Raw genomic sequence first — 26,229 nt, forward strand, 5'->3', positions numbered from 1 at the left:
TCACATCCTCCGCTGACTTTTTAAACCATCGTGAAGAGCACCTCCAAAGACTATATTTAACAAGCACTTGCTTCTTTGCAGTAGTGAGATGTTTTTTTTTGTGTGTGTGTGTGGCTGCGAGCGTGAACAACCATTTACTAATGTACTCTTTGTATTACACATTCAAGACAGGTAAACTCTCCCCTAGTGAGAAAAAAGGTGGGAATAGAAAGGGTGTATGTCTTTTAAACATATAAAAGAGAATATAAATAGGCCCACCAGTAGAAAAAGCCTAAGTGTGAGCTCATTGTGCTGATGTAAAAGATGACAATGTGCATTGAAAAACAGGAGGTAGAGCAACAAACTACTGCAAAATGAGAGGAGATGGATACTCTGTTTCATGATTGGGGGAAAAAAGACTGGCAGATAGGGGAAATGGATTAAGGGGGTTCATAAACATGCACTGACAGGAGAGAATACCTCAGAAATGGAGAGAAAAGAAGAATATGAGGTTGTGTGAGTGTGTAGGAAACCACATTGAGGAGGAACAAATGATGTCTGTCTTTGCTTGTCTGTCTGCATCCTGAGTGACACTTTAGCACGTTGGTGGGAGCACGCCGGCGCAGCAGGCAGGTTGGATCTCACGCTTCCGATCAATCCCCCCACCGTACATCCATTTCCTTCTCCCTGTTCCGTCTGAACTGCACCTCTGACTCATCTGTTTGCGGCCACGTCAAATCTTGCCCGAATCGCAGCATCGCCTCTTTTGGGAATCGGCAGATATTTCGATATTTGGTAGTAGCTTTACATGTCAGGCAAAAGCTGTCATTTATAGTATAGATTTTTTTTAATGGCGTTGAACCTCTGACTAGGGCAGTGCTTCTCAATTATTTTCTGTTACGCCCCCAGGAAGACGTAAACGTTTTGCACGTACGTACGCATTATTATTTTGAGTGCACCTCTGCATTGTGTGCTTTTTGATATTTAAAAAAGTACCGTAATTTCCAAGATATAAGGCGCACCTGACTATAAGCCGCCACCCAGTGCCTAATTTGTATATCATAAGGTGCCGGAACGCGAAGTACGTATGACAGATCAGGGATGACGAGACGGGCACAGGTCCCGGAACATACGCAGAAAATGGTGCTGAAAACAACACGCAAATGCCTACTTGCCCTGCTGTGGGACTCATAAGCCTAAATTTCAGATAATATCCATAGTATAAATGTAATGACAACAATTTACAATTATTTAGGCCAGGGGTCCCCAAACTACGGCACGCGGGCTGGATACGGCCCGCCTCCACATTTGGTCCGGCCCCCTGAACAATTTTTATTTATTTTTTTCCAAATGTGCTATTTATTTCCTGGCTTTTTTCTGTGAAAAATCCAGAGAGGGTTATTTGGTTATTATCTATTTAATTAATAGTTTTATTATTATAATATTTTTTTTATATTATATTATACTATATTATAATATAATTATTATAATAATTATATTATATCATATAATTATTATATTACATTTAGGGCTGTCAAACGATTAAAATTTTTAATCCAGTTAATCCCAGTTTAAAAATTTGTTAATCGTAATTAATCGCAATTCAAACCATCTATAAAATACGCCATATTTTTCTGTAAATTATTGTTGGAATGGAAAGATAAGACACAAGACGGATATATACATTCAACATACTGTACATAAGTACTGTATTTGTTTATTCTAACAATAAATCAACAAGATGGCATTAACATTATTAACATTCTGTTAATCCATGGATAGAAAGACTTGTAGTTCTTAAAAGATAAATGTTAGTACAAGTTATATTAAAACCCCTCTTAATGTTTTCGTTTTAATAAGATTTGTAAAATTTTCAAACAAAATATAAACTAGTAGCTCGCCATTGTTGATGTCAATAAATACACAATGCACATGGTGCTGAAACCCATAAAATTAGTCGCACCCAAGCGCCAGCAGAGGGCGACAAAACACCACACAAGTAACAAATGGACATGACACTGTGCTGTCATTTTAATCTGTTTGAGCGGGGCATGTGTGTTAAATGCGTCAAATATTTTAACGTGATTAATTTAAAAAATTAATTACCGCCCGTTAACGCGATAATTTTCACAGCTCTAACTATATTATATTATATTATTTTATATTATTAATTTTATTTTATTTACTTTTGTTCCGCGAAGAATCCAGTAAGGGTTATTTGATTGTGGCTCTCTGAAAATCAATAAATTTTTCATTTAGGCGCTACTGCAATCGTCACACTTTTTCTGTTACAAACTGACCCGGGCCCTCATCAGAGAAGGGAAAAGTTATGTGGCCCTCACAGGAAAAAGTTTGGGGACCCCTGATTTAGGCTATACTTTGCGAGGCACGGGCAATTACCCACATAACCACAGGTGGGACTTACAGTAATGTACAGTCTAACTTGTAAAACATAAAATAAATAAATAAATAAATAAATAAAAATCTGAGATTACAATAGATAACACAAACCCATTCTTTTGCGAGTTTTATCCCCCCCATCTTCTCTGGGCCCAAAGTTCCCACCACCATACAAATTGTGCAGCCCAAACCCAAATTTCCGATAAGGGTAATGGCCTGTTGCTCTGGCTGTTGGTGGTCAACCTGGCTGACTCCTGGAGCTGTAGCTGGCCCCCACTCCAGGTGGTGCTGAACCTGACCAGCTGCTACCACGGTAGCAGCCTCCTGTCCCAGCTTGACTGGCTTTTTTTTTTAAATGTCAGGAGCGTGATTTGTTGTTCCAACTTTTCAGTGCATCAACCAATCTCCGACTCTTTCAAATGACGTTAAATTTTTATAAAAAACCTTCAAGTCTTGGGATTTGTTCTCTAGATGAATTTATGCATATTATTATTTTATTCTATACTGTAATTGACAGGGATGGACCAAGGACCCAAATGCTCGACAGTAGTGCTCAAACAAAAGTGTTTATTCTCAAGTTTATAAAGTTAAAAAAAAAGGAAGATAAAAAAAAAAAATCACAGCAACAGCTGGTCACCAAGTCAATTCCAAAGAACAAAAGGCATTGGTTCAAAAACATTAATCACGGTCAAAAAGGGCTCACACAAGAAGGTGGCGTAGGACGTGGCAGGATAGCCGACAAACCGACCCTGGGCAAGGTTAGAAGCAGGCTATTTACACAGAGGGTCACAGGTGGACATGATCAGCCTGATTGGCAAGAGCAGGAAGTAAAGTTAGCCCAAGGAGGCACACCACTACCAAAATAAAAGAATCTGACATGAACCAACACAAAACATTAACAAGGCCTCCGAGACGTGACATTAATGTCCGTAACTATGCACGGCCCCTTTAAGAGACACTGGGACTGGAGAGCTGTGAGGTAGTATGAAGCGAGGGGGAGATGGGCGAAAAGCAAAAGTTAGCGGTCGAATGTGGCGGCAGTCCGCTGTCATTTTGTTTATTATTTTCTTACTGTTACCACATTAAAGTGGAGAAAGCCATGATCGACTCCTCTCCTTTAAAAAAAACGTTTTTATTAGGGCTGTCAAACGATTAAAATTTTTAATCGAGTTAATTACAGCTTAAAAATTAATTAATCGTAATTAATCGCAATTAATCGCAATTCAAACCATCTATAAAATATGCCATATTTTTCTGTGAATTATATATGTATTCTGTAAAATAAATTGTTGGAATGGAAAGATAAGACACAAGATGGGATATATACATTCAACATACGGTACATAAGGACTGTAGTGGGCATTTCACTCTACTGTCATTTAAATCTGTCTATGCTGTCCTCACTCCGAAGCGTCTATTTTTTCCAAAGCTAGACAGTTAGTGAACGACGCCTTAATAATCAGACTTCTTCCTTTTTCATCTGATTTATTAATAAAATGGCCTCAAACCATTGTCCTCTTTAGACCGTCGTAAAACTACAAAAAAAAAAGTACACAAGCATTGCATTAGCAACAACGTTAGCTTAGCACGCTTTACAGGTTAACTAAACATAGACAAAAAGCGTCTCACACAAAAAATATAACATTTCGCTTATTAACATAATATGTACATTCTTTACAACAACCGTACTTACGGACAAATCTTGTCCAAGGATCATATAAGCACAACAGAGACGTCGTGCAGCCATATTGAACTGGCAAGAAAACAATAAACCATGTCGCAAAGCGACCACAAGAGTTTGCTGTTAGACAGCACAAAAAGCCTTGCTGTAAAACTTACCAAAAGGCAGAATCCTGTCTGAGCGGGACATGTGCGTTAATTGCGTCAAATATTTTAACGTGATTAATGAAAAAAATTAATTACCGCGCGTTAACGCGTTAATTTTGACAGCCCTAGTTTTTATATTATTATTATTTTCTATGCATGAGAGGTGCCGGATCTGCCCAAATAAGTCGCGGAACACAGGGAGGCCAAAATCAAGAAATTTGCGGCATCTGGGGAGCAAGCAGCCAGGATCAAACAGTATTTCAACATGCCAAAAAGACAGTTGCATTTACTCTTTTTTCCAAAAAGAAGGAAGATGGTTCAAAAAGAGTCAGAAAAGCACATAGAAAAGAAAGAAAAAAAGGAAAGTCCCACAGCATGGCAAGTGGGCATTTGTTTTCAGCACCATTTTCTGCATACAGTTGTGGTCAAAAGTTTACATACACTTGTGAAGAACATAATGTCATGGCTCTTTTGAGTTTCCAGTTATTTCTACAACTCTGATTTTTCTCTGATAGAGTGATTGGAACAGATACTTCTTTGTCACAAAAAAAACATTCATGAAGTTTGGTTCTTTTATGACTTTATTATGAGTGAACAGAAAAAAGTGATCAAATCTGCCGGGTCAAAAATATACATACAGCAGCGCTAATATTTGGTAACATGTCCCTTGGCCATTTTCACTTCAATTAGGCGCTTTTGGTAGCCATCCACAAGCTTCTGGCAAGCTTCTGGTTGAATCTTTAACCACTCCTCTTGACAGAATTGGTGCAGTTCATTTAAATTTGATGGCTTTCTGACATGGACTTGTTTCTTCAGCATTGTCCACAAGTTCTCAATGGGGTTTAAGTCAGGACTTTGGGAAGGCCATTCGAAAACCTTAATTCTAGCCTAATTTAGCCATTCCATTACCACTTTTGATGTGTGTTTGGGGTCATTGTCCTGTTGGAACACCCAACTGCGCCCAAGACCCAATCTTCGGGCTGATGACGTTAGGTTATCTTGAAGAATTTGAAGGTAATCCTCCTTCTTCATTATCCCATTTACTCTCTGTAAAGCACCAGTTCCATTGGAAGCGAAACAGCCCCACAGCATAGTACTACCACCACCGTGCTTGACGGTAGGCATGGTGTACTTGGGGTTAAAGGCCTCACCTTTTCTCCTCCAAACATATTGCTGGGCATTGTGGCCAAACAGCTCGATTTTTGTTTCGTCTGACCACAGAACTTTCCTCCAGAAGGTCTTATCTTTGTCCATGTGATCAGCAGCAAACTTCATTCGAGCCTTAAGGTGCCGCTTTTGGAGCAAGGGCTTCCTTCTTGCACGGCAGCCTCTCAGTCCATGGAGATGCAAAACACGCTTGACTGTGGACACTGACACCTGTGTTCCAGCAGCTTCTAATTCTTGGCAGATCTGCTTTTTGGTGATTCTCGGTTGAATCTTCACCCTCCTGACCAATTTTCTCTCAGCAGCAGGTGATAGCTTGCGTTTTCTTCCTGATCGTGGCAGTGACAAAACAGTGCCATGCACTTTATACTTACAAACAATTGTTTGCACTGTTGCTCTTGGGACCTGCAGCTGCTTTGAAATGGCTCCAAGTGACTTTCCTGACTTGTTCAAGTCAATGATTCGCTTTTTCAGATCCATGTATGTATATTTTTGACCCAGCAGATTTGATAACTTTTTCTGTTAACCCATAATAAAGTCATAAAAGAACCAAACTTCATGAATGTTTTTTGTGACAAAGAAGTATCTGTTCCAATCACTCTTTCGGAGAAAAATCAGAGTTGTAGAAATAACTAGAAACTCAAGAGAGCCATGACATTATGTGCTTCACAAGTGTATGTAAACTTTTGACCGCAACTGTAGGTTCCGGGACCTGTCCCTGTGCGGTCATCCCTGCGCTGTCATATGTACTTTGCGTTCTGGAACCTTATGATTTACAAATTAAGCACTGACTAAAACTATTAAGTATTTTCGTCTAAAAGACTAAGACGAAAATTCAAAGAGCTGCAAAAACAACACTGGTTCCCATCCCTCATGTGGTCTGTCACAAACTTAGTTTTATGTAAATAAATCAGTTTCCATGTGGTTCTAACAAACAAACAAACGGAATGAAAGCATAACCTGCTTGGTGTTTGCGATGAATATTTTTTATTTGTAGTTTCCCCTTGAATTGCCTCCTCATCTGAGGAGCGACACGACCCTGTGAATATTCCCCCTTTTAAAAATGTGCACAAAAGACTCAAAGCGGTGATGCTCGTCGGCGCACGACGCATCATCATCTGCATTCTGGCCTCCTGAAACACTTCAAAGGTGGTCCAAACAGCGGGACGCACACTCCGCTAACAAACCTCATTACAGCTCCATACACGGCGCCTCTGTGCTAACACTACAGCTGTCACACATCCACTCTCAATGCCCATGACGTCCACAAAGCATCTTTACAGAGCTAATTAGGAGGCTCCCCCACTGCATTTGAAACTCATCTGAATAGGAGGGAAATGATAACAAGGACGGAAAACCGTAGTAACGAAATGACGGCGAATGTTCGTGTTAGCTTCTCGTGGCTACACCGAAAACGGTGCGAGAGCCACACGGGGTTAGGAATGGGAGGAACAGCCAAAAGAGCAGCTGACGACATTTCTAAAAAGCTCCTCGAGAAGCTTTCAAAGAGAAGTAATGGAAAGAGCAAATCCTCCCTAAATGTGAGGCTGCTTAATACCTGCGTGATGTTTTTGACCTTCTTTGCTTTTTTCGAAAGCTAATTGTTTTTTAGAGGAGAGCGCTGATGAAATGATGAGTGTTGTCCTCTCTTTAAAATGTCTTTCAGCAGCTCCCACTAAGAAAGACAGAAGGTCACTACGAGCTGTTTAACGTTTGCGCGCTTTACAAAAAGAAAAAAAAAAAAGCTTGCTATGTACTTTTCTAAGCAAGTATTCACATTTGCAGTGGTGGGAAGTAATGTATTACCAGAGGTTGGGAGAGTAGCCAAATATTTTACTCAAAGTGTCCAAAAAAACAAAAAGTTATTGATGGGCGCTTTGCAATGCAAAGTGTCCATTGGCTAAAATTGATCAACTTTAATATTATTCGTCTTCGCATTTTTTGCAATCGAAATACATTGGCATCAATAGAATTGATGTTACATGGCTGTCAATGATATCAATGTTTGTAGCCATCAATGGCAAGGACGTACATGACTGTTGATGGCATCGACTTACTTGAATGTCAATGGGCTGCAAGAGTATTAATGTACATACAGTGGGGCAAATAAGTATTTAGTCAACCAATAATTGTGCAAGTTCTCCCACTTGAAAATATTAGAGAGGCCTGTAATTGTCAACATGGGTAAACCTCAACCATGAGAGACAGAATGTGGAAAAAAAAACAGAAAATCACATTGTGTGATTTTTAAATAATTTATTTCCAAATTAGAGTGGAAAATAAGTATTTGGTCACCTACAAACAAGCAAGATTTCTGGCTGTCAAAGAGGTCTAACTTCTTCTATGGAGGTCTAACGAGGCTCCACTCGTTACCTGTATTAATGGCACCTGTTTTAACTCATTATCGGTAGCGGTAGGAATCTTTGGGTACCTAACGATTCGATTACGATTGCGATTCAGAGGCTACGATTCGATTATAAATCGATTATTGATGACACCCCCCGCCCCCTCTATCAGCTGCTAATGATTTGTACATTAGTTACAAAAACTGTAAAAAAATAAAAAAATAAAAAAAAATAAAAAACCTGCAGGCTTAAATAAACGACTATTTCAGTATCAAGTTAACAGTTAAAAACAATAAATAATATACTCAAATCCCCATTCTGTATCAGCAGCTTTAAACTACATTCAATTAATTTAATGTTGTCAATCAACCGTTAAAGTTGTTAAAATTGCTCCTGTTGTTCCATAATTTCCCTTTTGTCTACTTTCGACATGTGAAAGTTTTAAAACTATTTTTAAGATAAATTCAAGTCAATATTTTACCGATTTAGGAGTATTTTAGATAAAAAGTTAATTAGGTTCGCTTGGAAGATTCGCTACTACAGCTTTGCAGGGAAGTCAACTGCTTTAAGATGGCGGCCGTTTACTAACGCCCGCATCTAGCTTTCTCTACATGTGCTGCTATCACCACCGAGTCTATTCTGCATCTAGTGCTATATAAATATGATATCTACCTTAACATTATGTATGTTGGACGTACTTTGTAGCAGCTTTCGGCAGCAGTCAGGTATGCTGTTGTTTTTTTTTTTATCTCGCGGCATGAGTTGAGCTAGAGCCGTGAGTTGAGCATTGGCATTACCCGTGGGGCCGGGTAATGACAAGCATGATGTTTAGTTACTCTCGCTCCGTTCCTCATTGCATTCTGAACACCGCGCGGCGCGCTGAGTGTGTTTTACTTCCGCTTTACTCGACATATTTCAATAATCGGAATTTGGATGTTTGTGAATCGTTCTCAAATCTTCCATGGCCGAATCGCGAATAATCTAAGAATCGGAAATTTCGCACACCTCTAATTATTGGTATAAAAGACACCTGTCCACAACCTCAGTCGGTCACACTCCAAACTCCACTATGGCTATGACCAAAGAGCTGTAAGGACACCAGAGACAAAATTGTAGACCTGCACCAGGCTGGGAAGACTGAATCTGCAATCGGTAGAACGCTTGGTGTAAAGCAGTGGTGTCCAAACTATTCCACATAGGGCCGCAGTGGGTGCTGGATTTCATTCCTACAAAACAAGATGACATCTTTTCACCAATCTGGTGTCTCACAAGTGTAATCAGTTGATTGCAGTCAGCTGCTGCTTGCTTAAGCACAAACTTCATTGGTTAAATTGTCTGTGCTCGATTGGTAGGAACAAAAACCAGGACCCACAGTGGCCCTTGCCGACAGGTTTGGACACCCATGGTGTAAAGAAATCAACTGTGGGAGCAATTATTCGAAAATGGAAGACATACAAGACCACTGATAATCTCCCTCGATCTGGGGCTCCATGCAAGATCTCACCCCGTGGCGTCAAAATGATAACAAGAACAGTGAGCAAAAATCCCAGAACCACACGGGGGACCTAGTGAATGACCTACAGATAGCTGGGACCACAGTAACAAAAGCTACTATCAGTAACACAATGCACCGCCAGGGACTCAAATCCTGCACTGCCAGACGTGTCCCCAGCTGAAGAAAGTACACGTCCAGGCCCGTCCGCGGTTCGCTAGAGAGCATTTGAATGATCCAGAAGAGGACTGGGAGAATCTGTTATTGTCAGATGAAACCAAAATAGAACTTTTTGATAGAAACACAGGTTCTCATGTTTGGAGGAGAAAGAATACTGAATTGCATCCGAAGAACACCATGCCCACTGTGAAGCATGGGGGCGGAAATGTCATGCTTTGGGGCTGTTTTTCTGCAAAGGGATTAGAACGACTGATCTGTGTAAAGGAAAGAATGAATGGGGCCATGTATCGAGAGATTTTGAGTGAAAATCTCCTTCCATCAGCAAGGGCATTGAAGATGAGACGTGGCTGGGTCTTTCAACATGACAATGATCCCAAACACACAGCCTAGGCAACAAAGGAGTGGCTTCGTAAGAAGCATTTCACAGTCCTGGAGTGGCTTAGCCAGTCTCCAGATCTCAACCCCATAGAAAATCTGTGGAGGGAGTTGAAATTCCGTGTTGCCCGACGACAGCCCCAAAACATCACTGCTTTAGAGGAGATCTGCCTGGAGGAATGGGCCAAAATACCAGCAACAGTGTGTGAATAGCTTGTGAAGGGTTACAGAAAATGTTTGGCCTCCGTTATTGCCAACAAAGGGTACATAACAAAGTATTGAGATGAACTTTTGGTATTGACCAAATACTTATTTTCCATCATGATTTGCAAATTCTTTCTGTTTTTTTTTTCATATTTTGTCTCTCATGGTTTAGGCTTTACCCATGTTGACAATTACAGGCCTCTAATATTTTCAAGTGGGAGAATTTGCACAATTAGTGGTTGACTAAATACTTATTTACCCCACTGTATTTCAACTCATACTAAGTTATCTTTTAGGAACTACAAGTCTTTCTGTCCGTGTTTCTCTTTAAGAAAATGAAACCAACAACAACACAAAACGTATCTATCGCTCAGTATAATCTTTGTTAAGTCCACACACAGACCAATTTTAAGTTCAAGTTGAAGTTATGACCTAATTGTTGTCTGGTCAGACCCTGGATGAGAAAGAAAACGCAAAGCATTGTGGGGGAATGGCAGGTGTCCCTATGTCACAACAGCCAGCTTGTTAATTTGCACAACTCGTCCACACGCGCACTCCCCTGCGTGTGCGCATGAGTGTATATATCAGTGATGGGACTTGACCCGAGCGAGTTGCGGCAGTGTTTGCGCGTCTTGCTGGGCGTGGGAAAAAGACGGGACCCCTTTTCACAGCTGCCTCGGCTGAGGCCTAGACCGCTAGGGGGGCCCCCCTCGTACCCTTGTCCGACGAGACCCTCGAACCCCCCTCCCTTCGTCCCCTTCAAACCTATTCACGCTGCGGCCTAGTGGCTTTCAAAAGCCGGACCCCCCTCTTCCGTAGCCCTTCATAAATACATCTTATTATTCCAGCCTCGGTTTGCATAGAGATTCCAAAGAGATCTCCACTTTGCTCGCGCGGCCTTTTCAGCAAATTTCAGTTTCGTAATCTCCTTGTGTTAATATTTATTTAGACGGCAATTTGAGGAGAATTTCAGACATTTTTCGAAGAAAGTTGAGCCCTCGCTCGGCTAAGCGTGTATTCCATCTGCCACCGGCTATTGTACAGTACCTCACCCGCTCGTACGTACGCGCGACGACACCCCCCGCCCCCGTTCTCTGCAATGCATTACTGCAGAGATTTATCTGCCATCAGCCTGTATAATACGGAGGTTATAATTTACATCCACTTTAGAAAACAGCAGCGCCGGCCCGTTCCTTGCATATGCTAATAGCGAGCTTGGGAAAAATCGGGGCGACTCAAAGAACTCCGTACTAAATTTGAATAACTGAGCTTTCCATTGAGCGCCAAGGTTGTGGAACCATGAAAATCTGACCTTGGTGATAATATGCACTTTGTGTTTTATTCTTAACGCTGGCGGTGAAAGGGGGAGAAGATGGAACGTTGTCTTCCGTGGGATTTCGTTGAAATGAACAACATTTAGAAGACGGCGAATAATTCACCCAAATTTGACGAAAGTGTCGACTAAACGCCTTTGTGCGTGTGTTGCCGACAATAACAAGGAGGTTGTCGCACGGAGGCATTAAGGACGAAAAGGACAGAGCCACCCAAACGCTCTTTCCACATGAGCGGGTCCAAAACGTGGCTTGAGCCCGACTCCCGCGCTCGCCTAACGGGATAAAGGAACCGCAGCAAAGATTACACGGCCACCTCCCAGCCACCTACCACGCTCTCTACCTGACAAATAGGATCATCGTGTTTAAAGGGATAAAACGCTGACTGCATGAGAATGAAAGAGGTGTGCGGGTGTGTGTGTGTGAGGGGAGGCAGGATGAATGGGGAAAAAATAATGTCAATACTTTGAAGGAAAAAGGTATTTTTGCTAACATGCTAATCGAAAATCCAAGAGAGGCCTGCCTATGTTGTTTTAGTACAAATGAAATAAAGGTATTAAAACCATGGTGTAACCAACAATACATGGCGGAAAACACAGACAAGACTGAAAAGCAGTTTCTGCGCTTGCATCCCTATGTAAAAGAAACTGCTGGATTTCAAGCCAATATAATTGTTGCGGCGGCGGCACGGTGGCTGAGTGGTTAGCACGTCTGCCTCACAGTTCTGAGATCAAGGGTTCAATCCCGGGCTTCGGCCTTCCTGTGTGGAGTTTGCATGTTCTCCCCGTGCCTGCGTGGGTTTCCTCCGGGAACTCCGGTTTCCTCCCACATCCCAAAAACATGCATGGTAGGCTGATTGAACACTCTAAATTGTCCGTAGGTATGAGTGTGTGCGTGAATGGTTGTATGTCTCCTTGTGCCCTGCGATTGGCTGGCAACCAGTTCAGGGTGTCCCCTGCCTACTGCCCGTAGTTAGTTGGGATAGGCTCCAGCACCCCCGCGACCCTCGTGAGGAATAAGCGGCATGGAAAATGAATGAATGAATGAATAATTGTTGCGCTTGATTGAACAATATGTCTGCAATAGCAGATTCATGGCACATTAAGCCCCGAACTATTTTTATTTGTCTGTTTTACCCTGAAAACCCCTGTTTACAGATGTGGCGCAACTGCTTTTGTTTCAACCCAGCCATAAACCCAAGGTAATTAATTATATTTATTGTTCAAAATGTCATTTTTAGCTTACAATCATTAAGTGATGTCTTATTATTCGTTAAAAAAAATAAATAAAATAAAATAAATAAAAACTTTTAAAAAATTATTCACTCGCACATTTTAAACTTTTAAACAAATTACGTCACATTGAAAAAAATGCTGTCTGTAAAAATGCCACGGATATCTACCTTCAGTTACTGTACTAGTTGTTTCATTAAGTCATTTGCTCCCAAAAACGTATGAATACGTTCTATTTTTAATTGTTTCAGTGTCCCAAAAACGTACTTATACGTCTTTTACGTTTTTTTTTTTTTTCAGAAGAAACATCTCTTGGTTCTGATGTAACTTCGCTCCAAAGCACAATGCTCAAAATCCATTTTACAACAATAAAACTGGCCACTGGAGGGCAGTAGCGCATTTGGTAAGAACTCATATCGGACCATGAAATGAAGTGAATGAAGAGAAATAGTCAGGAAACGGAAGTTGGAAGAAGTAAGAAGCGTGAGAAAAATGTTGAGAACGATGTAAAAGGCAAACGACACTGGAGGAATGTTTTGGAAAGAAAACGACACAAGTGTCAAAGAAAGATTTTTTAAAAATCTATCTTGATGAGACAGGTGGTGATGAGGGAAAAGTTTAACCCGTCTGCCGAGACAGCCGCGGCCACAACAGCGTCATCTCTCATTTCAATAGTTTAGTTATGTGTCAATAAATTGTTACTTTGCAATCAAAAGCTCTATTTGTCTTGTTGTTTATGTTATTTTGTAGAAGGAAAACATTTTTCAGATGTTTGGGATGTCATAAAAGCAAAAAATAGCGGTTTTCTAATGCTGATTTCTAAAGAATGGAAAAAGATATGATATGATATTCTTTTGGTGGGTTCCATGTTTATATAGCAATAGAACAGCATTTTCTGTGGGCTTTGCAAAATCAGTCAAAATCCAGTAAAACGGCCGGGAGCGAAAGGGGTTGCTCCAGTGAAAATGGCTGGGAGTGAATGAGGTAAATGCTAGTTATGGTATTTGGCAGTGGCACTGTCATTACACAGTCATAATTATGTCACGACACTGTCATGAACATAATGAATGCTTATAACAGATGTCATTTAGTGTTATCCGGCAAATTATCTCACTTTTGAATGGGTGTGCAAGATCCGAGCTGGACATTAATGGAGTTGGTAACATAATTTGCTGGGTGACACTTAATGACATCTGTCATAAGCATTCCGTAATAACCATGATTGTGTCATGTCATAGTTATGACGGTCTTATGACGCCGCTGTCAAATAAAGTGTTACCTATTAACACAAATAAATCAACAAATAAGCCGCACTGGACTATAAGCCGCAGGTTTCGAAATAAAGGAAAAAAGTTTTGGTTTATAGTCGGAAATTAGCCACACGGTTGCTAACATTCATATGCTATTGTTTAGTCACAACTGGATTCATTACCCTATTACTATTCATCCTTCACACAGCCGCTGGAAACACAAATGTCGTTTAATCCATCTGCAGGCGACCGGGAGATTGATTTTTAATTGATGATTTTACAACACTGTGCGGGTGCGGGCTGGTCCTCATGGGAAACCCAGTCTTCCTTAAGGCAAAACACTACTGATTTTGTTCATCGGCATCGCTAAAAGCGACAGAAACTAAAAAAATTACAGTGTTGCTTTCAAAGCGAATACAAAATAAAATTCCAGAAAGTTCTTTAAACTATGGAGAATAGCACTTTAATGAAAGAGCAATAAATGCATTTGAAAATAAATAAAAATACCTGATTAAAAAAAAAAAAAAATATATATATATATATATATATATATATATATATATATACACATATATATGAGGATCTAAGTACAACATAAGAACAATTGGCTAACTTGCATTGCAAACGTCCGCTAGCTTGCATGCGATAAAATGCTAACGTTTTTTTTTTTTTTTTTAAACAATGCTCTTAACAAATCGTCAAACAAATATTCCCATGAAAAAAAAATGCTAAATATACCTGTAAACTAAATTACGAATGGATAAACAAACATATTAGCTTAAACCAGTATTGTTTTCGTCAACAATGACTACAACTATAAAATATTTAGTAAATGGACAATTTTTTCATGACGACGACGATAACGATCTAAAAATGTGTTCTGGAAGACTAAAACATAACGACACTAAAGCTAGTTTTCAGTTTTTGTCTTACTAGACAAGACGAAAATGTGCAATAGTTTACTATTTGTAGTTAGCCTGCATCATAGCAGTGTCTGTTTGCGTCACACATGTGACATGCTGCGCCCCCGCCCCGATTCACCAGTGTGTCGTGTTTAGTTTCAAGCTTGCACGCACGGTAAAATTTGTTTTCTTATCTTGGCCAGAGAGAATAAGCAATGTTGCTTTAGCCTTTAAAGGTCTGTGCTGAGTGATCATCACACACTAAATGTAACTTGTAGCATTAGCATTATGGTAACATAATGCTAACGGCGAGCGTCCTCTAAATTCTCGGATAACTTTTTTTGGGGCTGTAAATGCTTATCTTTCAGCGCCAATGTCATTCGCCCCTCCCATTCTAAATGGATTGGACGTTTAGCACCGTCACTGACTGCTAGTCAGATAACTTATTTGCCCCCCCCCCACAAAAAAAATAGTCCGGCCCACATAAGATCTAATGGCTTTAAGTGTAACCAGCGAATCAAAAGGAGTTCAACACCCCTGATTTACACTAATTGCCGAGCAACCGCAGTACGAGTGGTTTACGAAACAAACACCTCAAACCCTGAAGCTTCTTTACGTTCGACCTCCGGGTTCAACCTATAAAAACGAGGCTTTTAAAAGACAGGTGAAGCACACACGTACCCGCGGGCTGACGGACGAGCTCCTCCTCCGCGCCGGCGGCCTTCTCGCATCAAAAGCCAACTTCGGGGGCGATGACGTTAGCATTTTCCTCTAAAAGAAAAACCAAAAGACACTTTTAGCATACAAAGAAGCTCCCAAAAAGACCCCCATTTCCCACATGTATGTATCATTCTTGAAACGCATGCATAATGCAATAAGAAAAAAATATTCTTTGAGGCATTCAGTTGCTAAGCTACAAACAGTACAAGACATGCTGCAGGTTCCATGTGGAAAAACACACACACACAAGCAGCCAGTCACACTTAGGCCAAGCTCTTGTCTAACAGTGCACATCAAATATTGTCAGTCATGGTCTAAATAGAGCATGCTGGGACTTCACGGGTATTCAGTCATCTCCGAGGTTTGCCGATTCCGTTCCAGGAATAGATCAGACGCGGGGCGCTCGTCTTATTTTGTTCTTCGCTAGCAAAAATAATCGACACGATTGAATCTGGTTCAAAAGATTTAGTTTGGATGAGAACCGTGGATAAAAATGACACAATATGTCGCCGCATGGATAAACTGTACAGTGGAAACAAACCAAATGTATTGTGAGTGCCAGAAGTGGGTAGTAACGCATTATATTTACTTAAGTAACTTTTTGAGCAGTGTTGTTGTCGATAACGACAATTTTTTTCATGAAGATGACGTCACAATGAACAGGACATAACGAGACAAATGCCGTCTTGCTCGTTTGGAAACACGGTAAGATTTGTTTTGCTTATCTTCGCAAGACAAAATATGCAATGTTGCTTTACCCTTCAAAGGTATGTGCTGACTGATCATTAAAAGACATTAAAAATGTAACTTCCAGAGTTAGCATAGCATTCGCGTTAGCATTAGCTTCAGAATGGTGAGTGTCCTCTTAAAACACTGGATAGTTGCAGTAATAAAAGATGTTATATTATTATACAATCGTTCCACATGTACTTCTATATTATTAGTAGGGCTGTCAAAATTATAGCGTTAACGGGCGGTAATTTTTTTTTTTTAATTAATCACGTTAAAATATTTGACGCAATTAACGCACAAATGCCCCGCTCAAACAGATTAAAATGACAGCACATTGAAATGTGTACTTGTTGTGTTTTTCGGAGTTTTGTCGCCCTCTGCTGGCGCTTGGGTGCGACTGATTTTATAGGCTTCAGCACCCATGAGCATTGTGTAAGTAATTATTGACATCAACAATGGCGGCCTACTAGTTTATTTTTTGATTGAAAATGTTACAAATTTTATTAAAACGAAAACATTAAGAGGGGTTTTAATATAAAATTCCAATAACTTGTACTTTTAAGAACTACAAGTCTTTCTATCCATGGATCGCTTTAACAGAATGTTAATAATGGTAATGCCATCTTGTTGATTTATTGTTATAATAAAGAAATACAGTACTTATGTACCATATGATGAATGTATATATCAATCTTGTGTCTTATCTTTCCATTCCAACAATAATTTACAGAGAAATATGGCATATTTTATAGATGGTTTGAATTGCGATTAATTACGATTAATTACGATTAATTAATTTTTAAGCTGTAATTAACTCGGTTAAAAATTTTAATCGTTTGACACTCCTAATTATTAGATTTCAAATATCAGTTATATCAAACATCAGGTCATAAATACCGCAACACAGATGTTGTAAGCTCGCCTTTGCCGTTTCGAATTGTATGTTAGCATTTAGCTACCAACTTCAAATTTGCCGTTTAATTAGCAGCCCATACAAATGGCTTTAGTTTCAGCAGTGTTGTTTTCGTCAACAATGACGGTAACGAAAATATTTCGTCGACGAACAATTTTTTCATGACGATGATGAGCTTAAAATGTGCCTCAGCAGACTAGAACGTAATGAGACGAATGCCAGTTTTCGCCTAACAAGATGAAGACGAGACATTTTTATATCGTACGTAGAGCACGTCAGCTTGCATCGTAGCAGTGTTTGGGTTGTGTCACTCATTGGAGATGTGCTGTGCCTCTCCCTCCTCACCGGAGTTTAGGATGTATCTCAAGCTAGGCTGCGCTCCATCTTGCTTCTTTGGAAACGTTAAGATTTGTTTTCCTATCTTGGTCTATCTTTGAAGCTCTCTGCTGAGCGATCATCATATGTTAAATGTAACTCCTAGCGTTAGCATAGCATTCACGTTAGCATTAGCTTCAGAATAGTGAGCGTCCTCTTGAAGTAAGTCTAGAGGATTTTGTGCTCGGATAACTTTTTTTTTAACATAGTTTGTGGCTTTGAGGTAGGGTAAGTCTTAAAGGTATGTGCTGACTGATGAAAAATGTAACTTACATAGTTAGCATAGCATTCGCGTTAGCATTAGCTTGGTAACACTTTATAATAAATATCCGTTTTACAAGTTAATAGATCATTAGTAAACTGTTGATAAATGATTTATTGTTGATTTGTGAAGTATTTGTTAACTGTTTGTTAAGCATTTACAGGGTGTTCTTAACCTGAACACAGTTTGTGTAGAAACGTTTCAAGTTTTTGTGTGTAACGTTTGGCATTTCTATCTTTTCAGGTTAAGAAATGCCGTTCACTTCAAAAGACAAGGCATTATGATAAGGCATTTTGCAGGCAGCGCTCATGTTGCACATTTATGAAAATCTGCCATAGAACCAACAAATATTTGTACTTTTCTTTCTATATTTAACCAATAAAACTTATGACCTTCAACATAAAGTGTATATAGTTTTATTAAGATCCATCAACTAGCATGGGCATTTAGAATAGGGTCAACCATATTGGAACACCCTGTAAATCCTTAACAAACTGTTAACAAATACTTCACAAATCAACAATAAATTATTTATCAGCAGTTTACTAATTATCTATTAACTAGTAAAACGGATAGTTATTATAAAGTGTTACCATTAGCTTCAGAATGGTGAGTGTCCTCTTAAAACACTGGATAGTTGCAGTAATAAAAGGTGTTATATTATTGTACAGTCTTTCCACATATTATTAGAGTTCAAATATCAGTTATATCAAACATCAGGTCATAAATACCGCAACACGGATGCTAATTTTGTCAACTCGCCTATGCCGTTTTGAACTGTATGTTAGCATTTCGCTACCAACTTCAATTTTTACTGTTTAATTAGCGGCCCATACAAATGGCTTTAGTTTCAGCAGTGTTGTTTGAAATGTTCATAGTAGGTGCTTGTCCAGTGTGACAGTCAAAAAAAAATCCAGAAATCACAGTATGATTTTTAAAACAATTTATTTGTATGATACTGCTGCAAAAAAGTACTTGAACACCTGTCTCCTGAATAAGTGAAGTGGATGTAGGCTTTTTGAATCTGACTTTTTGATCTATTTGAGACGGTTAGCTGCATATAAACACCTGTCCACCCCATGCACCCTGAAGAGCTGTCCAAAGACACCAGAGACAGAATTGTAGACCTCTACAAGCCTGGAAAGAATTACGGGGCAATTGCCAAGCAGCTTGGTGATATAGGATCCACCGTTGGAGCAATTATTAGAACATGAAAGAAGCTAAACATAATTGTTAATCTCCCTCGGACTGGGGCTCCATGCAAGATCTACCTCGTAGGGTCTCAATGATCTTAAGAATGGTGAAGAATCAGCTAAGAGCTACACAGGAGGAGCTGGCCAATGACCCGAAAGGAGCTGGGACCACCATTTCCAAACATACTGTTGGTAATACACTAAGATGTAATGTTTTAAAAATACGCATGGTACAGAAGGTTCCCCTGCTTCAACCAGCACATGTCCAGGCACGTTTTAAGTTTGCCAATGATGATCCAGCGGAGTCATGGGAGAAGGTCATGTGGTCATATTAGATTAAAATGGACTTAATTCCACCTATAGTGTTTGGAGGAAGAACAATGATGAGTACTATCCCGAGAACACCATGCCTACTGTGAAGCATGGGGGTGGTAGCATCATGCTTTGGGGGTATTTTTCTGCATATGGGACTAGACGACTGCACTGTATTAAGTAGAAGATGACCAGGGACATGTATTGTGGGATTTTGGGGAATAACCTCCTTCTCTCAGTTAGAGTAGTGAAAATGGGTCGTGACTGGGTCTTCCAACATGACAATGACCTGAAGCAGACAGCTAGAACAACCAAGGAGTGGCTTCGTTAAAAGCATATCAAGGCTCTAGAGGGGCCTAGCCAGTCCCCAGAACTAAACCCAAGAGAAAATCTTTGGCGTAAGCTCAAACTCCGTGTTCCTCAGTGACAGCCAAGAAACCTTATTGATCTTGAGAATGTCTGTGTGAAGCAGTGGTGCAAAGGTTTGACCTCTGTAATTGAAATCAAAGGCTACCGTACCAAAAATTAACATTGATTTTTCCAGGTGTTCAAATACTTATTTGCAGCAGTATAATACAAATAAATTGTTAAAAAAAAATCATACACTGTGATTTCTGGATTTTGTTTTAGATTGGCTCTCACAGTGGACAAGCACTTAACATGAAAATTTCAATTTCCCGCCCATCATTTCTAAGTAGGAGAACTGAATCGCAAGGTGTTGAAACACTTATTTTCCTCACTGTAGGTGAAAATATTAATTCTTTCACGATCGGATTATGTTTTTTCTTTTAGCCTTACATCATTGTCACTGAAACATGAGCTATCGTAATTTTCGCACTGTAAGGCGCACCTGACTATAAGCCACCACCCACCAAATTTGAGATGAAAACTACATATGTCCATAGATAAGCCACACTGGACTACAGGCCACAGCTGTCCTCACTGTATTATGGGACATTTACACCAAAAGATGTTAACCAGTAACACTTTATTTGACAGCGGCATCATACAACTGTCTTAGGACCAAATGAACCACCTCATTGCTTCAAGAAGCTTCATTTGGCCATCAATGCTCCCTTTGGGGGAGACAGTAAACCTCTGCTGCCACCTGCTGTCAACACTGTTGTCGTCCAACATGGCTCCTAGCATGCATTGTAGCGCTACAGATGTAAATAACAATCAAAATTCATGTTCTGTGCTAATTATTTCTTCAGTTACTGTTCCAGTTGTTTCATTAATTGCTAGTTATGGTATTTGGTAACACTTTTTTGACAGTGGCGCCATAAGACTGTCTTTAGATAATCATAATTATGACATGACACTGTCATGACCATTAATGAATGTAATAACAGATGTCATTTAGTGTTATCTGTCAAATTATCTCACTTTTGAATGGATGTAAAAGAGCCGAGCGGGACATATATGGAGTAAGTGACATAATTTGATGGATGAAACTTAATGACATCTCTCATAAGTATTCAGTAATGGTCATGATAGTGCCATGTAATAATTAGGATGGTCTTTCGACGATGCTGTCAAATAAAGTGTTTCCTATTAACCCTTAGATGCATAAGTGGGTCAAAAATGACCCTGTGAGGTTGTTTTCTTGAAATATTTTCGGAATGAAAATTTGTTATTAATTCATATTCCAGGTATTCCTCAAAAAACATGTTTTTGATATAATGCCTTTCAAATTTTCGATGAATTTTATACATTTGATGAAATTGTCATTTTTGTATTACTACCCTAAGCTTCCACAAGTGGGTCAAAAATGACCCACATGCATTTTCTATGGAATCCAATGGGAATCTTTCATTCTTATCAACTTTGGCTGTCAGGAATAAATTTACTGTGGACCACACAGACTAGATATTTAAAAAGTGACATACCTTAAGATTATTTTACACAGCAAGAGCTGATCCGTGTACTGTTAGAATTATGTCCATATAGTATTTTGTGTGAGTGTATTTCATGACTCTTTTTATTATTATTTATCAACAAATTAATCTACTTCATAACTAGCTAGCTAACTAAGGCTAGGTTCATACCGCAGGTCCTAATGCACAATTCCGATTTTTTGTCATATCTGTTTTTTGGTGTACCCGTTCAGACTGTTTTTGTCCATTGAGCCTGTTCAAGTATCACACATGCACTCTAATTCGCACTTCGAGATGCACTGAGAAACTGGCCCGCATGCGCAGGAGCATCGGAGCAGAGAGAAAACCCAGCATTGTCAGGCTTATCCTCAACCCATTTTATTATTTTATGACTGTTGTCAAGCCCGCTCGTTCCTCAAAAGCCGCCTTCAAGCTAGGCGCTAACGCTAATGCACAGCTGCACCGCTACCGTAGCACCTGGTCTCTCTCGCTCTTTGCTGATGTTAATTGCTGCATGAATGCCAATTTTGGGGGACTTGACAGTTCGGACTGCAGCCACATTCTGGAAAAATGTGGCCCGGATGGGATTTTAACCAAATAAGAAAGTGACCTTGACCGAATTTGAATGGTCCACTTTTATGCGACTTTTCCCGTTCAGTCGAGTCGGAAAAACACGAAAAAATCGGATTCGAACCTAGCCTAGGTTAGCTAACATTACTGTTTATATATAGTGTGTAGAGAAGTCCCGATCGATCAGCATCCCGATCGATCAGGTCCGATCATTTTCAAAGTATCGGAATCGGCAAAAAAATATCGGCCATGCCTTTTTTTAATGTATATATATATATTTTTTAATGGTATTTAACGTTACAGACATAATATGTTTCACTCATCCAGAGTCTTTAGGCTTAAGGTAGGGTTATCAAAAATATCCCAATAACGGCGGCAATTAATTTATTTAAAAATGTGTCACGTTAAAATACTTAACGCAATTAAGTATTTCACTCATTGTCGTGCTCAATCTGTAATGACGCCATTTTACCTATATAGAGAGATAAAAGGCAGCGCAAAATGACTAGAGTGAATTTTTCAATTGATCTTTGTCTGAACGCCTTAAGTTATTTCCTAAAGCAGAGAAGATATATCCATTGGTAGCACGATGCACAGTCATGGTTCCACTTCCCCATCATGGTTTCACTTCCCATCATGCATTGGTGCATTGCTGCAGTATCATGTACTGAAAGCTCAACAAATACACTAGATGGCAATATTTAGTCACGATATACGAAGTCACAAGTCTTTCTATCCTTGGATCCCTCTCACAGAAAGAATGTTAATAATGTAAATGCCATCTTGAGGATTTATTGTCATAATAAACAAATATAGTACTTATGTACTGTATTTTGGATGTATATATTTGTCCAAGTTTTATTCATGTTTTTCTTAATACATTGCCAAAATGTATATGATCAGGAATGATCGGAATTGAATCGGGAGCACAAAAAAAAAAGCAATCGGATCGGGAAATATCGGGATCGGCAGATACTCAAACCAAAACGATCGGGATCGGATTGGGAGCAAAAAAACATGATCGGAACAACCCTAATAGTGTGTTTTGTATTTATTTATACAGCTACATATTGATCTATTGAAAACACTACTCATATTTTTCATTATCCAAAATGTCATAGCTGCTAGATTTACAGCTGAAATGGTCCTATAGATGTTGGATGATGGAGAGGCAGTGACGGGGTTGGACTCAAGTGTCCAAAATTTCTAATGATGAGGACCCAGACTATTGTTCAGGGGGCAGTGGCAGTTGTCCACCTGGAAACCCAACTGAACAGGATCAATCTGACTCATAAGACTCCACTTATGTGTCCTCTGAAGAAGAAAGTGTCCAAATCATGGCCAACAGAATGAGTTGGTATAGGGTTCTTACTAGAGAGGATTACCTCCCACCCAGGGCATAACACAGAACCACAATATCCTCAGAAATCGGTCAGTGCCTCCACAAGGGCTTAGCATCGCTGTATCACCAAAAAGATGCATGGGAACTCTTCATCATTGATGATAAAATACAAGGAAGGATAAAGTCTATATATATATTTTTTTAAATGTTAATTGAATCATAAAGCTATTCCAAGCATTCTTGTGTGGCCCTAAATATAATACTAATTAATATACAAGTGATTATTCTTCACCAAATTTGCATAAAAACACATTGGTTCTAATATGGGTCATTTTTGACTCACTTATGGAAGAGTGTAGGGTCCAGTAACATGTGCATCGAAGGGTTAACCCAAATAAATCAACAAATAAGCCGCACTGGACTGCAGGCCGCAGGATTCAAAATGAAGGAAAAACGTAGCGGTTTATAGTCCGAAAATTACGGTAATCTTCCCGGTTTAAATGAATTGGACGTCTATCACCATCAATGCCTCGCAATGAGTTAAATTTTAGGGGGAAAAAATCTATTTTCGAGTGTTACTTTGGGCGATAACCAGTGTGTATTTCTGCATTTATTCATTTTATTTTTATCAATTTAGCTTTTATCGACATTTAGTTATAATTGGAGATGTCGATCGATCGGGATACCGATAGATCGACATTTTCAAAGTATCGGACATGCCTTTTTTTAATATATGTATAAATATATTTCTAATTAAATCGTTTTCTAATTGCATTTAACGTTACAGACATAATATGTTACACTCATCCAGAGTCTTTAGTTTAGGCTTAAGGTAGGGTTATCAAATTTATCCCGTTAATGGTGGTAATTAATTTTTTAAAAAATTCCTCACGTTAAAATATTTAACGCAATTAACGCATGCTCTGCACGACCCATTCACGCATTGTCGCGTTCAATCTGTAACGGTGCCGTTTTACCTATATATAGAGCTAAAAGGCAGCATAAAATGAGTAGATTGAGTTTTGGCAGCCATTGGAGCCTTTTTGTAATTGGCTAAAGCCTTACATTCCCTCTCCCTACGATTAGAAATATCGTGGGAAGCAGTGTGGGGAAGTAAGGTAATAATTGATCTTTGTCTTAACACCCTATATTATTTCCCAACGCGGAGAAGATATATCAATTGGTACCACTGCGCACAGTCATGGTTGCACTTCCCATCATGCATTTGGGCAGAAGTTAAATGGCTACAGTATCATTTACTGAAAGCTCAACACATACACTAGATGGCAATATTTAGTCACAGTATACAAAGTCACATTTATCCTTTAAGAATTACAAGTCTTTCTATCCGTGGATCCCTCTCACAAAAATAATGTTAATAATGTAAATGCCAACTTGAGGATTTATTGTCATAATAAACAAATACGGTACTTATGTACTGTATGTTGAATGTATATATTTGTCCGAGTTTTATTCATTTTTTTCTTAATGCAGTGCCAAAATGTATATGATTGGGAAAAATTATCGGGAATGATTGGAATTGAATCGGGAGCAAAAAAAAAAGCAATCGGATCGACAGATACTCAAACTAAAACGATCGGGATCGGATCGGGAGCAAAAAAACATGATCGGAACAACCCTTGTTATAATTATGAAATAATATTCATTCTAAGAAAAAAAAATCTATTTTCGAGTGTTACTTTGGGCTATAACCAGTGTGTATTTCTGCATTTATTCATTTTATTTTTATCAATTTAGCTTTTATCGACATTTAGTTATAATTATGATATAATATCCAATATTAATAATTTGAAAATAATGATAATTGTTCATATTTGTTTTTAAAAATAGTCACACACTCTTAAGTGTTAACTTTTGAATTGCTGTCCACTGTCCCTAAAAGGGTAAAAAAAAAAAAAGCAAATTCTTTTGCATGTGCATCGTCTATTCAGTCTCAAACGGTTCCATAAAGCCTAAAATAATCATAAAAATAAAACCTGGCATCAACAAACATCTACGAAAGATGGAGTCTGCAGCCAACAACATCACGTGTCCCCCAGACCGACCAATCACATGCATGCTTTTAACCCCTTCCACGTCTTCCATCTGCTGACATGATTACACTTTTAAAAGCCACTCACGTGGCGACAAGTTCAAAATCTCCCGCAAACGTAAACGCCTCCTTTTGTGTCTTTAAAGGACAACCATTCCTGAAATAAATCAGTAAACATTTTCTGAATCTGCGCAGAATGGACGGAACCAGCATGAGCCAGAACACCTTATGTCATTTTCTGGAACCTATTTGGTCCTCCTCGGTGTCGGTTTGAGCATCCTCGCCACATCCAGCGTCCAGAAGTGATCGGCTTTAGTTGGTACTTTCGGTTCTCTAGCTTTATGAAATTAAAACTCATACAGCTAGATAACCAAAGACACAAACTAAGCCTGTCGTCGCTCTTAAAGGAGCCATGGTGAACTAAGGTGTATCATTATGCAGGTCCTCGTAAGTGGGCCATTCATTATTTCACATCATGGTACCCAGTCGGAGAACCTAATAATAGAAACTTTGAATTTTGCGTCTATGCGTCAACACTTAATTGTGTTCCCCAATGCAAGTACACACACACACACACACAAAAAAAAAGACACACAAGCAAATACGAGCAGAATCACACTTACTTCCACACTACTCCTGCTCCTCTTTCTCTTTTCGGTCAATACAGTCCCAAAACTGTTCAAGTCCGCTTTTCGTTCAAGTCTATCCCGCACCAAAATGGCGCAAATTTTGCGCTGCAAAAATAAAGTGAGCAACTCCGTGCGGTGTGCATCCTCTCACAGTGCGACTGACAAGTGCATGAGGTGCACATGGTGAGGACACACACATTAACTCCGCCTCACTGGTGGGAGGGGGTGGAGAGAAAGAGAAAAAGGAGAGAGAAGGAAAGAGAGAGAGTGAGGCGGGAATCCGAAAACATATGAAAATGAATGTGTTAATTCTAGGGGTGTCAAACGATAATATTTTTTTTATCGAGTTAATAACAGCTTAAAAATTAATTAATCTTAATTAATCGCAATTCAAACCATCTATAAAATATGCCATATTTTTCTGTAAATTATTGTTGGAATGGAAAGATAAGACACAAGATGGATATATACATTCAACATACGGTACATAAGTACTATATTTGTTTATCATAACAATAAATCAACAAGATGACATTACCATTATTAACATTACGTTAAAGCGATCCATGG

The 26,229-nt window shown here is 39.2% G+C and overlaps 1 long non-coding RNA gene across 1 annotated transcript in view; it reads right to left on the reverse strand.

Moving 5' to 3' along the window:
• Positions 1–25,838, reverse strand: part of LOC130929361 (uncharacterized) — an 83,134-nt gene extending 57,296 nt beyond the window's left edge. The window contains exons 1-2 of the long non-coding RNA XR_009066868.1: positions 25,654–25,838; positions 15,363–15,452 (exon numbers count right to left, since the gene is read on the reverse strand). This is a non-coding gene — a long non-coding RNA (uncharacterized LOC130929361). The remainder of the gene's footprint in view (positions 1–15,362; positions 15,453–25,653) is intronic.
• Between the last annotated feature and the right edge of the window lie 391 nt (positions 25,839–26,229).

Source organism: Corythoichthys intestinalis, chromosome 14 (genome assembly GCF_030265065.1).
Source record: "Corythoichthys intestinalis isolate RoL2023-P3 chromosome 14, ASM3026506v1, whole genome shotgun sequence".
NCBI lineage: Eukaryota > Metazoa > Chordata > Actinopteri > Syngnathiformes > Syngnathidae > Corythoichthys > Corythoichthys intestinalis.